The sequence below is a fragment of the Argiope bruennichi genome, chromosome 10, assembly GCF_947563725.1.
Source record: "Argiope bruennichi chromosome 10, qqArgBrue1.1, whole genome shotgun sequence".
Taxonomy (NCBI): Eukaryota; Metazoa; Arthropoda; class Arachnida; order Araneae; family Araneidae; genus Argiope; species Argiope bruennichi.
Genome location: NC_079160.1, coordinates 75,100,879 through 75,117,774, shown reverse-complemented (window position 1 = coordinate 75,117,774; position 16,896 = coordinate 75,100,879).

Here is a 16,896-nt window from a genome sequence, read left to right as displayed (position 1 = left end):
TTTTTCACTCACTTTCTTAAGATGTAAAACTTTTCTTTAATTTTAAAAAAGTTATTTTTTACTCTTTACACTTTGTTTTCTTTAGTATTAATTTTTTTCCCTCTTTCGCCTTTGTTTTTATTCTGTAGTTTTCAAAATATGTATAGATAAAGTATGGGGATTGTTAAAAAAATTTGAGCACTAAATTTTGATTAATTTCCATATTTCAAATCTCCTTGAGCCCGAAAAACATATTTTTGGAATCTGTCTGTCTATATCTATGATAGATATGATTGACAGATTATCTATCTATAATATGATATATTCTATATAAATCTATGACAGATATAAATACCATAGATATCTATATTTATGTCTCTTTATATCTATCTGTTTGTCGCTCTATATGTGTGTGTGAAAAAAAAAAAAAAAAACGCTTTGAGCTAGTAGGAAGAAATTTGGTCTTCGGCCTCAACTCTAATTTTGTAAATTTCTATCAAAGTTTGAGCGCCATATTTTGGTAGGAATTTTGTATGTATGATTGTCCAAGTGCAGTGAATATGAAAGCTACGAAGCGCAAAGACCAAGATTAATAAAATTTGATACATAATTGTCCTTGCAAAATATAATTTTTCCTCAAATTTTGAAGAAAAAAAAAACTGCCATAAATTTGACCATTTTTTTAGTCTATTCTTTTGCATGCATGTAAAAGCGATCACTTAAAAATCCACAATTTATAAATGAAATTTAATATGCGTTTTTGTAACTAAAATTGTAAAATTTGAGCCGGAATGTCTGAATGCGTAATGTATAAATTATAGCACCCTACTCACATACAGGTGCAATACACGAACAGTTACTGACACTTTATCTCAACGGACCATGAATGAAAATTACAAGCTAGTGTTCAAAATAGACTTTGTGTAATTTCGGAAAGGGATAGTTGTATAGTTAAATAATCCAAACTGAAAAAAAGGAAAGAATTTCTTCTAAAAACCTAGTGTTTCTTTCAACTGTAAATTAACGTGCGCATTTTAACAGAATGCAAAAATATTATTCCACGATAAAGTTCATTTCAGCGCCATAAAACGGAAGACGCGATTACTATCTTCAACCCCATTGTTTTTCATAATTCATTTGCAAATGTTTACAATAGCAATTTATATTGCGTGCTTTGAACTCTCCACGGATTTAATTTGTTACAAAAAATCACATTCGAACAATAAAACGTTCATCCAAAATATATTTAACACAGCTTCCTGTTTAAGATTTTTTTTAAAAATACTCATACATCGGAACCAAAAAAGAAAATGACATTTTCGTGCATATATAATTCTTTTTCTACTGTCTTATAAACAATGGTATTAAAAAGAATACTTGTCTAGCCAGCTAAAAGGTTAAAGATCCGTCCCACTTACACTCTTTTTCTTATTATTCCCTTACTCATACTCTTTTTTTTTTTTTTTTAATATTTTCGTACATAATCTCACGCAACACATAAAATGTGTCACTCCGCGTTTAATACTTTAGATGCGCATGTGTGCGTAAAATTTTATACTTAAAAAAAAAAAAAGAAAAGAAAGGAAAACGAAGAAATATGCGGTTTGCCCATTATGTTGCAACAACAAAAAATGTTTATACCATTCCATAATTTTTAAATGATTTTATTGCTTTTTGGAGATACCTTAAGTCCTATTGTGAATAGAAATGCCTTGAAAGAAAATGTTGGCATTTTCAACCAACTGTAATACTTAGTTGCAGGTGTAAAAGTTTTTAGATTATCTTTACATCAATATTAAGGAGCTTATATGTTGACATTTCCACGAAGCAGCCTTAAGAATTCTAGACTGGCTTTTAAAATGCAATAAAAATTTTTAACGGATATAAATTCTTTTCAAATCAAACAACGTGTAGGTTTCTTTTTAAAGCAAATTTTTAAAGTCTGTAAATAAATATGTTGTATTATTCTGATACTTCAGGAAATTTTTTTAAAAAAATTAAACTTTGAAGCATGCAAAATTTAAATTGAAGTATAAAAAATGAAAAAAGCCCTAATGAAGCAAAATATTGATAATCAAGTATAAATCAAGGTAAATAATCAAGATAAATAAATTATAACTAATAATACTAATAAACAATTCGAATTAAATTAATTAAACACAATTTAAATTCAAAATCATCAAGAAAATCAAGAGAATTTAATTAGATTTATTTTAAAAATATTTGCTATTTTAATATCAACAGAAAACGATATTAAATGAATGAAATAAAAAATTAATAAAAACTATTCAAATAAACTTAATTAAACACATTATAAATTCAAAAATCATCAAGAGAATTTAGTCAGATTCATTGCAAAATTATTTGATATTCTGATATAAATAGAAAACAATATTAAATTAATGCTGTAAAAAATTTATCTAAACCATTCAAATAAAATTAATTAAACACATTATAAATTCTAAAATCATCAAGGGAATTTAGTAACATTTATTGTAAAAATATTTGTTATTCTAATATAAACAGAAAACGATATTAAATTAATGAAGTAAAAAATAAAATTACTCTAAACTAGTCAAATGGAATTAATTAAACACAATACAAATTCAAAAATCATTAAAGGAATTTAGTTACATTTATTGTAAAAATATTTGATATTCTAATATAAAACCAAAAACAATATTAATGAAGTAAAAAATGAAATTATTCTAAACTATTCAAATGAAATTAATTAAACAAATTATAAATTCAAAAATCACCAAGGGAATTTAGTTAGATTTATTGTAAAAATGCTTGATATTCTAATATAAGCAGAAACCGATAGTAATTAATGAAGTAAAAAATAAAATTAATCTAAACTGTTCAAGTAAAATTAATTAAGTACAATATAAATTCAAAAATCATCAAGGGAATTTAGTTAGATTTATTGTAAAAATATTTGCCCTTCTACGTATTATAAACAGAAAACGATATTGAATTAGTAAAGTAAAAAATAAAGTAAGCAAATTCCAAAAATTTTATTAAGTTCTTACTGCAAAAAAAAAAAAAAAAAAAAAAAAAAAAAGCAAATAACAAAGTTACTGTTCTGAATGTTAGGAGCAACAATTTCATGATTCGTAACGAATTTCAAACATGAATTTTCAAAGGTCATTTTTCATTTACCAATAGACCAAGAGATGATTTATCAGTTTAATTCTTTCTAACAGACTAAAACCTGATTATCCAAAGTCCAATTATATGATTTTCCATCGACTTTTAGAGAGAGAAAAAAAACGATATGTATATAGTAAATCATCAAGCATAACATAATTCGATTTTTTTTTCTTCGTATCTTACAGAATTTGCAATTTAATGTTTTTTTTTTATGTTTATTAAACTTAATTTCGTGGATTAAAATTAATTTTTTTCTTGTCTGACATTTTTTTTGATTAATTTAAATTATCAAAATTTCTGCACATTCGAACCGATCTGGTATCAATTCAGAGGCGGATTTAGAGTATTTGTGGCCTTAGGGAGTGCATATTATTAAGTACTTCTTTTAATAAATTGATCTATTTATTTTCATATTTCAATACATTTTAAACTTAATCAGCATGGTAATAATTTATTTAAGTAAATACTCTTTCATTTTAATTACTTTGCGAATATGTTTTTAAAAAATTTATTTATCATGTCTCATGACAGCGTCTTAAATCGAGACATCCATATTTATACAAAATAATGTTCAAGGAATTATTTAGTGGTTTTAAATTCTGTAATAACAAAATGAATCAAATGGAACAGATACGAACCTGATCAGTTATACTTGAAACCGGTGAGAGTAGCCCCGCTCCCCAGAACTTTCTCGCATTACTCCATAATAAAGTCGAAATCCCGTTCCCCGGATAGAACTTTGTAGCTTGAGCAAAGTCGTGAACGCCATTAAGTGCTCAGATTTTTATTTTCAGAGTCCCGCACAAAGGCATTCTGTGCTTTGTAGTATAATAAAGAAAACCAAGTGTACATTTCATATGCCATTTTTTAGGCCGAATGAAGCTTAAAGTTGATACACAATAATTTTAGTATCAAAATCACATATTTATCTAAGATGTTGGGGTTTTGAGTTAATGCGTTTACATGAATGAGAATGCACAGAGCAACAAACGACCAAGTTTTTGACAGATTTAATTCAGAATTTAATAGGAATGTACATTTTAGAGTTTAAAACTGTATTCAAATTTTATTTATATACGTTTTAAATTTGTGTTTTTGAATTATCGTGTTTACATGGGCGTGAAAGTATAGACCAACAGACGATTAATCCCTGATGAGATTGATTAAAAATTTGATATATATCTGCATTTTACATGCCAAATTCTAAAGACCACGTACCAAATTTCATCCATTTAGTTCAAAGCCTATTTCAGTCTTTGTGTTCGCAGACAGAGAAAGCGCTACATAAAGAGACATGGTTCCAAAAATACTCTTTTCTTACTCGGAGAGATTTAAAATGTGAAAATTTATCAAAATTTCGAGAGTTCGAATTATTTTGACTATTTCAGTGCTTTCTTTTTGTATACTTTGCACACGAGAAAAAAAATGTTCTTGTTGCCAATACAATTCTATCAATTTATAGAATTTGTATTTTTTAATAAAATTATCTGTTTGACAAACTAAGCTAATAACATTTTTTTAACCCTTTTATGTAGTTACCCACTCAATGCTTTAGGCATTTGGCTAAAGGGAAATACGCCGCTGCCCTAGTTTAATGTAAGTAATTGGTGTTCTACTGGGTATACTAAAAGCATCAAATACATCATTGCCAAGGCTCGAAAATATCTTCAAAAACGCTGGCAGAACGAAAATGTCAGCCCATATTTTATTCCTTGTTTGCTTGTAGTTGCCAAAGCAAACTCACTTCCAACTTCCAGCGGTCGACACCAAGAGGAAACTTTTCGAGGAATGTCACGTGTATTATAGTAGACTGTCAATATTTGTCCTTTCGGTCGTCTTTCTTGAAATACGGGAAGTCCAACTTTGAGGAACGGCCATCCAACCTGGACAGCTGAGTCAACAATCGTCAGAGTCATAAAGCCACAATGGAAATGGATGCGTCAGTGAATACGTTTGTCAGTTAGAGTCCGAAATGGCAGCAAAATCAACAGATTTCGACACATTTCTAGTCTTATGGTTCCAGCTAAGAATAGTAAAGGTATTTTGTGCATAAGGTCAATTCAAAAAAGAGCGGAAGTACTCTTTTTCTATTTTTCCTATATTGTGGAATTCTTAATTATCCGAACTTCAATTATAACTCTTTATTCACCGAATTTCAATTATAACTCTTAATTATTTGAACTTCAAACCGGCATATTTTGACGCATTTCTAGTCTTATGAGTCCAGGAAGAATAAGAAAAGCCTTTTGAGCATAAGATCAATTCAAAAATGAGTGGAAGCAATCTCTTTCTGTTTTCCCGTATATTGTGGAACTCTTAATTATCCGAACTTCAACTATTCGGGTAATTAGAATTTTAATAAAAAAAAAAATCGTAAATGAAATACAAGGAGCTCGAGAGAAACGAGAAAAGACGGTGAAAACAATTTATCATGATTAAAAGTTTAACACGTCATATTTTAAATTAAGTTATAGAAATATAAACAATGTAGTTTTTGTAGTCATTAAACTAAGACGTTAAAAGAAATTTTCGTTTTTCCCGCTAAAAAGTTATCCCTTTATTACCTTCTCATATTCATAGAAAGAGAAAGTATAGTAATCTTCAAAAAATTCGAATTCGAGATTTTGAGGAATTTTCAAGTTTTAGACCTCTCTGAGTTCAAAAAACATATTTTTGGAAAATGTCCGTCTGTCTGCAACAAAGATAACTAAAAAACAATTTGAGCTAAGCCATAATATAATCACTAGTCAATAAGTTTAAATTCAACTTTAATGGTGAATATATGTATGGCGTATAAAATGATATTTGCATGAAGATAATTTTCAGTCTCATGATCTTCTAAAGTAAATATCATTATTGTTTTTAAAATAAAAATATTACACTTAAATTGCTCAGGGACTAATCATATTCTCTAATACTGCATTTTTATTGTTTGATTAAGAACGAAATCTGATAAACTGCAAGGATACAAAATATAAGGTCATAGCTGCCATATTTATTATCGATAATTAACTATTCGTATAATAATAAATTTTATCACTGCTTGTTTTTATTTGAATACTCTGTGGCTGCTGTGGCTTGTGGTAAAGTCTCGACTTCGGAACCGAAGGGTTTCAGGTTCGAGACCCGATTCCACCGAAGAACCGTCGTGTAAGCGGGTCTGGTGCCCGTTAAACCGTCCGGGCCAAACGTTCTCCCGCTGATGTGGAGAGAGGGCTGCCAGTTCAGGTGTCGTCCTCGTCATCTGAGCAACGTTCAAAATTACGAGTTAAGTTGCAAAATAGCCCTGATGTTGCTTTAAAACGGGACATTAATATAACTAAACTTAACTTATTTGAATACTTCGAAATCGCTGTTTGTCCAATTACAAGTCTTAAAAATATTTTCACTATTAATGTATTTAAAATTATAATTAGATGATATTTTTTGATAAAAATTAAAATAAAATCAGGATAAAAAAACTTTTAAATCATACTTGGATTAATGGCATTTTTGGATTATTCACCATTTAATTCATTGGATAAAGACGGGCTTATATATATATATAAATGGGACCAAGATATATGCAAATGTTAAAAGAAGCACGAGAGTTCTTCACGATAAACAAATTAATCGTTATCGCAAAAAGAGGAAATTATTGATGTTTTATAGGCATCGGACGAGGATATATTTTTTTTAAAGTAAAAGTTGCCATGGAAAATGATGGAAATACTCTGATATAAGCCAGTTAAAAGTAAATAAATCATAAAAATATTATTATTGTCATAAATTCTTCATGTAAATTAATGTTTTTGATATACGTGGTGTAAATCAAGAATTGATTTCGTATGCTTAACAAATCGGATCATTAATTTTCCGAAGAGGGTAGTTTATTACGACTAAAGAAAAGTTGCTTCTACCAATGACTAAAACACGAAGCAACGCAAAATATGAGTAGAATTTCAGGATTATTTTTCTCTTAACTCTTTTACACACTTTCATTTATGCATAAATCTCTTACAATGTATGGCGAGGTCATGATGGAACTTCACATTTTCGATTAGCAACAATAAAAAGATACTTACAAGTAGGGCTGTGCAGATTTTCGATTTATCTAAAAAAAAAGTTATTTTTGAAAAATCGATTTTTTTTAACGCCAGTTTTTGAAAAATATCGATTTATCGAAATCATGGTCATGAATATAATTCACGATAAATCGCGATACAATAAATCGGTATTCACAAATAATTTGCGTTTTCGATTTCGTTTGGTTACCGGTTAGTGCTTATTTTTGTTGGTCTTCATTCTTATTGTTTTTTATACAAAATTTTAAAAAAATATTTCTATGAATACTGTCGTATTTTAATATATAAAAGTAGTTTTAAACGCAATGTTATAACATTATAACATGCAGATGTTGCTTTGGTCTTGACACACTTTATTAAAGGGGTTTTAACAAAATTATTTTCTAACTATTTTTATTCAAAAGAAAACAATTATTTTTATTACATAAATTGAAACTTCCTTTTATTTGGGAGTCGTTCTGATCAGTCAATATGTTAAGAGATGCTATTTATAACTTATAATAGCTATAAATAAATAATGATATCACGATATATCGAAAAATATCGATATGTGTTGGACGATATATCGCGATGATGAAGTTCTGTCATCGCCCAGCTCTACTTAATATATAATAAATATATACTACTTAATATATACTATTAATATAATATAAAATACTTAATATATACTACTTAATATATACAATTTATAACTTATAATAACTATAAATAATAATGATATCACGATATATCGAAAAATATCGACATATGTTGGACGATATATCACGATGTTGAAGTGCCATCATCGCCCAGCTCTACTTAAAATATTGATATGTTTGTTTCCTGTTTAAAGTAAAAGTTCCCTTTTTAAAGTATTGATATGTTTGTTTCAATTTTTTTAGCATTTTTTCCTCACTTACTCACTTTGAGAATTTCAGGTGATAACTTTATACCGTCCTAAACAAAGAAACACCTTATCTTTTACTATTAAATAAAAAAAAATGTTTTTCGATTAAGTCGGTTTGATTGCTGAAATATTTTCTATTCTCCACAAATATTAATTTAATTCTAAATAAATGCAAATACACAGGCTAATATGCTTAATATTTTTCAATGGGCCGATTGGAAAAGCGCATGAAATAAACTAAATATATAAATATATGATTAAAATTTTTTATTATTTTTTACGTCAATTTTAAATGGTAAAATTAAGATATTTTAATTCCCTCTATTTAATCCCATTCTCTAATATACCTTCACTATAGCAGAGAAAAAATAATATAGTTAGTAAGTAAATTTGAATATTAGACCAAAATCAAATGGCATTCGCAACATTTAGCGTGTAAATGAAAGAAGTAAAAATACAGAGAATATCAAATAAATAATAAAATATATAGCACTTATATACATATTTAATTTGTAAATATATTCTTTTTCCTGTGAAGAAAGCGAGTTTGAATACTGATAACAATAACTTTCTTTTGAATATCTACCGTTTTAGAGTAAAGAAAAAAATATCTACAGTTTTAGAGTAAAGATCAAAATCGCTGAATCACTGTTTGCATACGCATGAGTCAAACATAATTCTTTTTTCGGATTCATGAAGTTTTTTCAACATGAAATGTGTTGTAATCATTCGGTTTAACATTTTGATTATTGCCATATTTGCTTTATGCACCAGAATTTGCTAATTCGAGTATTATTTTTTTATTCAAATTGGTCTATAATTAAATTTTTCTCTCTTTTTTGATATTTTTTATTTATAAAGTAATAAAATATCAATGATAATTCAATTTTATTTTCGCCATTTGAAGCTGAAACTAAAAATACTAATAGCGTTATCTTTTTAATTTTGCATGTCAATGTATTCGATAAAAAAAGCAATAAAAGACTTCCGTAAAAAAGCATTGAACCTTTATATGTGAATTAAATTGTTTATTTTTTTGTACAATTGCTACATTCAAACGCCTTATTTATTCCAATTTCTTTAACTTAGGTTTTTAAATCAATAAAATTTTTTATGATTACAATTATTATTACGTTTCCATATTATTTACTGTTTATTCATTTATAACGTATTATTTTCAAAAAAAAAAAAAAAAAAAAATATGGAAAAAGTTCTTTATTTCAATTTTTAGTTTATAAAGTATTATTTTCTTCTGTATTTATATTCTCTCTTTGTATTCATCTTTGGAGCCCCATTTTCTTTTGGAGCAGACTTTTTAAAAAATAATTTAATGTTTTTAAAACTTCGGATTGGTCGTAGTCCAGAACACTTCATATTCGAAAAAAAAAAAAAAAAAAAAAAAAAAGAGGTAACGACAGACAAAATAGCGAACAACTTCTCTTAAAGAAGTTAAATAAAAAAAAATGAACAAATAAACATTTAAATTTTATTTGCTCAGTTTTTCTTCTCTTTTTTTAATGAACACATTCCTTAAAAAATTCCATTAGTAATAAATTCAGTTTTTGAATTCGTAAAACATTTATTATATTTCGACCAATTCTAGTATTTCGGAGTCGGCATTTAATTTTACGGTCAATCAAACATTCACCAAAATGCAGACCGCAAGCAACTGAACTTTTGAAATATTTGGAAATCTTCCCAGAAAGCTTCTTATTTCGAATGTTGTAGTGTGAAAATATAGACCGGAACTGGCATATGTTAGTAGAAGAATTATTTATGCCTTTGTTTTTAGAATTAAAAATAAAATAAATCTGAAATTTGTCTGATTACAAAAATATTTACCTGAGAAATTTTCTAAATGCATTATTTGTATATATTACATTATTTGTATTATAATTACAGAAAATATACATATTTGCTATGAATTTATTTAAATAAGGGACAGAACAATAGATTATTTTTCTTCATTCTTATGCTCCACTTTTGTGCATCTGTTCCCAATTTTAATAATAATAATAAATGCATATTAATAATAAAGAAGATATATATATATATATATATATATATATATATATTGAAAGATGGAAATGTGCACCTCGAAGTGATATTCGAAGTATGCTGAAAACTCAGAATATTTATTATTTCAAATGCTGCACTGTGAAAAACAGGCCGTAAGGAGCACATGTTAGTGAAACAGTTATTCATGCTATTGTTTTTAGAATTAGAGATTAAAAAAAATCTGTAATTTATTGTTAATGATTTGATTTTAAAAATATTTATTGAAGAAATTTTCATAAATGCATTATTTGTATATCATAATTAAAGAAAATATACATATTTGCTATGAATTTGTTTAAATAAGGGACAGAACAATAGATTATTTTTCTCAAGGAAAGGAAAGCTCAAGGAAAGGAAGAACGGAGGCGTTGCAAGTGCAAGTGAGTTCTTTCGTGAAATATGGCTAGAAGAAATCCCCTGGACGACTTCACACGCGGAAGAATGATTTGATAACTCGAGGAGGGGCGCTGTTTGACCAGTGTAGCTGAAGTGTTCGGAATCAACAAAAGTGTCATTTCGCGCGCTTGGAAAGCCTTCCAAACCATAGATACAATTGTTAGAAAGGTTGGTGGTGGTCACCTTAGGGAAACAACTGCAGTGGATGACAGATATATCATCCTGCAGACAAAAAGAGCCTGATAGCAGTCAGCAAGTGCCACTGCTCAGCAATTGCATACAGCAACAGGGCGACAAGTGTCGCGGTTTACTGTGGACAGACGTCTTTACAAAGGAGGCCTATTCACCGACCGTCCTGGACGCTGCATCCTTTTGAAAGTTGGCCATCTGTGGCATCATTTAGAGTGGTGTAAGGAGCACAAAAACAAGACATCTCATCAATGGAGTAGTGTCCTCTTTACGGATGAGAGTCGTTTCAGTGCCACAAGTGATTCTCAACGCCAGTTGATTTAGAAAAAACTCGGGGCATGGTTTTCATCTCCAGTAACATTTCGGAAAGAGACCGCTACGGTGGTCCTGGAATTGTCGTCCAGAAGGCATTATGCTGAACGGGCGCACTGGGCTCCACGTTTTCGACAGAGGTTCTATAACCGGATATTGCTATTGCAAGGAAGGAGGTGATCCTTCCCCATGTGCGTCTGTTTCGAAGTGCTATTGAACCAGACTTCGTTTTTATGGATGATAATACACTGCCACACCGGACTGTTGATGTTCAACAGTTACTTGAAAGTGAAGATATCACTCGAATGGATTGGCCAGCATTCTCTTCTGATTTAAATCCCATAGCACATGTGTAGGTGCTTTGGGGAGACGTCATGTGGCATGATTACAACCTCCGGGGAACACCCAACAACTGAAACAGATGTTGATTGAGGAATGGGTATTCTTACCTCAAGAACTGTTGAACAATTTGGTGCTGAGAATGGAGAGACGATGCGAAGCAACCATTATAGTAAGGGAAGGGTGTATCCCATACTAAAGAACATCTGCTTGCTGTTCTTTCTCTTAGACAGACAATCTATACTATATACAGCGATACTATAAGCTCAATAAAGCCTTTTTTTTGTTTTATTCCATACTATATGCATTGTATTATTCATTTTTGCGCAATTATGCTTTCGTCAACGTTTAAGTAAAAAATACTGTCTTTCAGATGATTTCTCGTGGAGTTATGACAAAAAAAAAAAAAAAAAAAAAAAAAAAACACCTGTTGTTTAAGTATTGCACACCAGTGTAAAATATTCCCGTGTGTGTGATTTCATCAATCTAATTTGCTGGTCTCCGAATTATAGTTTAAATTAAAATTTTTATTGTTAACTTAATCTCAAGAATTTAAAAAGCAAAATACTTTTAACTTCATATTTAGATAGACATATAACTCATATTATTAAATCTTTAGTCATGGAAGTTTTATATTGCTGTGTTCCTTGTGATATTAATTCTCTACATTTTTTGTACTTTCTCCAAAAATTTGAAATGCGATGCAATGAAACTCCGATTAATCCAATAACTATCTAAATGATCAGAAATATGTTTATAAAGTATTCAAATTTTTATTTTCAGAATGCCGCAATGAAAGTTATACGTTTCATGGTATTGTTGTGAAAAACGGTATTTGTTTATTATCAACCATATGCTATTAGTAAACAATAGTTACAAAAGAGCATATTAATATGCGATGCTTGGCAATTAATTGCTAGAATGCCGTTAGTTTACAAGTATCGGAAAACTTAATATATATTTTGGTTGCATTTATTCGAATGATTGGAAGCGAAATCCGATATAAAGCTACATTTGTAATCGCACTACATAAAATATTTCATTGATTTAAATCATTCTATTTTTTTAATTATCACATTTATATGCACGAGAAGAAAAAACCGACAAACAGTTAAACACTGGTCGGATTTGATTCCAAATTCGATGCAGATCTATACTTTAGAGACTAACTATAAGCATTAAATTTTATTCATCTGGCTCTTTTCATTTTGTTGTTATTGTGTTAACTTATATTCGTACTGTCCGATAGACAGGTTTTTTTTCTGAATGCTTTGTGCTCAAAATTTAATAGAAATCTTCAGTTCTTGTGAAAACGATGTATACCAAATTTCAACCGTCTAGCTCAAAACATGTTGAAGTTATTGTGTTCACAAACAGTCAGACATAATTCAAGAAATGTGTTTTTCGAACTCGGAGAGGTCTGAAATGTGGAATATCGCCAAAATCTCGAGTTCGATTTTTTTTTTTTTGACGATTACAATACTTTCTCTTTGTATGCTTCGTAATTGAGAAAGTAAAAATAAAAAAATCAAGAAAATGAAATCTACAATCGCAAATTTCAATTTATCATGTGAGAACATTATTATTTTTAAATCATTATTTGTCTTAATTAATTTAAATCATTAACCAGTTTAAACCGGTTTGAAACAATCACGACTCTCTCCCTCTCTAAATATATATGTATATAAAATAATTTTTAATTTTTTAAACTTTTATTTTTAATTATTCTAGCTGGCAAACAAAGTTTTGGAGCTCGACCGATTTTGAGATGGGGGGAAAAAACCAACACCCCCCCCCCCCATCATTTTTCTAAATATCGATGCATATGTAATCTGATAGTCTTGTGATTGTTTCAAACATATTTAAACTGGTAATGACTTAAAATAATTAAAACAATTCGTAAGAATTCAGACAATGAATAATTTGGAAATCAAGTTGTAACTTTAGTTGGCGATAAATTGCCAAATGTGACAACCTTCTGCATTATTTTCTAATAATCCTATATGCGAAAAATTGATGCTTCAAATGCGGTAAATCACCAATTTTTGCATACGCATTTTGAGGCTTCAAAAACCTTAAACCAAAACAACATCATGTTCTCACATGATTAAAGATAGAAAAGGCGACTCATACAGCATTGAAATTCAGAGTTTTCTATGCAATATGTTTCATAATTTTCATAATAACTCTGATGATTATTCAAGAAAAATGTTCTGATTCAACAAAAAATTCAGTGTACCCTACTAAGAAAGAAATATTTTAAGATAAAAGGGCGATGACGTATCTTTATATATCCAATTATGTTACAGAATTGAGCAGCAATATTTAAAAACTGCACTAACTATAAAAAATATTTTTTATTACTTATTAAAAAGGTTTTTAATGCAACAAAATTCTAAAAGCTTTATTAAAAGCATACCTTATGCAGGAATCTTACCATTATGAAAATATGAGCTCAATAACTGTACCTAGATCATTAATAAAGGAACAACAATCCAAGATGAAATATTTATAGTAGAAAACGATTTGGCAACAAAGAAATCTGTTACAAAATGTACAGAAAAATAATTTAAAAAATTAAGTCAAATTTCAAAAATATCAGTGCAGTTATTAAATTGATATTCACTGCCGAGGCGGTGGCTTTTAAATTTTGAGATGATATAAAAAATTATTTTTGTGGAAAAATGTTTTTGGAAATAATTTTAAAAGAAGTCAAAATTTAATTTTTATTTTCAATTAAAACATTAAAAAATCTCTTCGAGGTGCACATTTCTAACGTCCAAAATATATACGCACTTCATTCAGTTCTAAATTTAACATTCTTTTCTAAGAAATCCAAAACAATACTCACACAAACACAAATACATTCTGATTTACTGTTAGTTGAAATATAAATCCTTTATTCCATTTTTTAATTTAATTTTAACATATTAATCCCGTAACATAAAATACTGTCTGAATTTGCTGAACCGTGGAAAACAACTGAGCAAAATCATAAAAAAAAAATTAATAAAAAATTATTCATAAAATTATTTTCGAAATAATGTTTTTGAACGCTAAGCAATCATGTTGCATACGATTCCTAGACCAAAACAATTAAGCAGACTGGTGAAACAAAACATGAAGGTGTTAGATCTTGTTTACTCATAGTTCTGTTCCGTTAGCGGCACAGTAAAGAGTAAAATTTTATAGTATGAAATTGTTAAATTTAGGAACTTTAGTTTATTATATGATTTCATATTTTTATAAAAGAAATAGAGGTATTTATGTTAATAAACAACTATGAATCACCAGAAATGAATGGAATAATTTCTATTACGTTATCCTATAAAGAAGAGGATGGTTAATTCTAGATTTACATTGATGAATATGAGTTCCAATTTAGCAATATGAAAATTTTAATTGATATATAAGTATAATGGCTTCTTCAACTAAATATTTTTAAACATTAGATTTTTCATCGACTTATAACTCATATTATTTTAGAAGTCTTACACAATTATTTTCATAATAATTGAAAATTTCCAAACTTCTATTTATATCTGTATAAATTCAGTTTTATTAATGTATTTAAAAGTCGATCTTTAAAATGGTGAACTTTGAAAATTTCTCATCCTTGAGTTGATGTGAAATTTGGAACTAAAACTTAATTATAAGTACAATAAAATTAAAAAAAATATTAAAAGCAGATTATATACTGAAACCTATTCAACGAGGAAAAAACAAAGTAAATGTTTATATTTTGATCATTAACAATCGTAGGAAAAAAGCAGGAAATATTAGTTTCAAAAATGAAAATTCACTTCAGAAATGAAATATATTATTATAAAATAGGTTTAAAATACTTTTTAAAAATTGATTAAAAATAGGGAAAAAAATTATACAGCGAGAAATTTATACAATTGAAAAAATTAACCTTTTTAGTTTTAAGATTATGTAAAATTAAGTTTTTGTGCAGCAATATTTTTGAAAACTTTTGCGGAAAAACGAAAAAGATTCTGATAAATTTTTAATTTTTTCTAATTAAAAAACGTGTTTTTAATTGTACTTCCCCATTCTCCAAAATTTATATGTATCAACTTGGATAGCTCTAATCTAACAGCCTCTTCTATAGAACGTCAACACACCCGCACACGCAGTCATCTTTAATATTAATAGAAATGCAAACTATACAGATATTTAACAGATTAATTCTTCTTTGGCCTTCAAGAACGGAAAACAAGAGGGTTATATTTGATGAAACAATTTAAACTGTTTAAATTATGTTTGTTTGTTTGTTTGTTTCTTATGGCACTTGCCACTGACAAGCCCGCTGTCACGAAGACAGCGATTTAAGTCTGAGGAGGACGTCTCTTATTTTTTATAGCAGCGCCAACTAGGGCCAAGAGTACGACTTTGCCACTCACGCATCATTCATTCGCTTGCACAACCCCTTTTTACAGGAGGGCACATTCACACATCTCACAGATAGAACAACAGAAGAACAACCATGCCCAAACCGGGACTCGAACCCGGGACGCCCAGATCACGGGGAAGACGCGCTACCCCTATGCAGGACGCCGGCGTTTAAATTTTAATTTAGCAATAAAATACATTATTGAAAATTATGTAAAAAAAATAATAATAATTCTCAAAATTCAAAAGTCAGCTAAAATATGTGGAACAATTAAATTAATATCATAAAAAGACAAATTTTTAAATTTTAAAGTATAGCAAAAATCAGTCTGTAGTTTTTAATTTTCTGTGCGCGTAACCACAGGCACAGGCACAGGCACGTATATACACACTTTCTCTTTTATTAATAGTAGGGATCTTTATACTAACATTTATCTTGTTACATTGTTATATTCTTATGTATATGTAAATCTATGTTGTTATTTATTTCAAGAATTCCGTATTCTTAGGCTGGACGGATTTTCCATTTATGTTCTCTTTCAATTTATGGTTTCTAGCCCCCAATGTTTTGCCCCCAACCGGTCGACTTAATCTGCATGAAATCATGAAACCAGATCTGGCCTGAGTTATCGCAGCAGTGCTCAACAACTTTAATACCAAGCAGGAGAAATATGTAAACGTTTCTCGTGCCACCACTCCTTCACATTCAAAAACTCTGAACGAAAGAAAACAGCAGTCCCGCAAGCTTTAGCAAACAGAACACAAAAGAACTGAAAAGGATTAAAATCTCGCTCAGCTTTTGTTGGAAAGTTCTGACCAAAAAAAAGTAAATAATAATAAAAATAATAATAGAAAAAAATCTAAATTTTTTTTATTTACATAAATATAAATCTGTGTCTTAATAATAGGTGAGAAAATCCAGGCTCGCGTATACCTCTTCTCAGAAAAACTGCCGTGTGTTTGCCGAAGAATAACAAACAGGGGTGGCTTAAGGTTTTCTTTTTATTCTTTCTACCGAGCAGGTGGTCTTGAATTCGCAGATGGAATACGCTCGGTTTTTCACTTTTGTTATGGATGAGCCGAGTTTTAATTTGGAATCGTTGTTAGTAAAAATTTAGACAAATA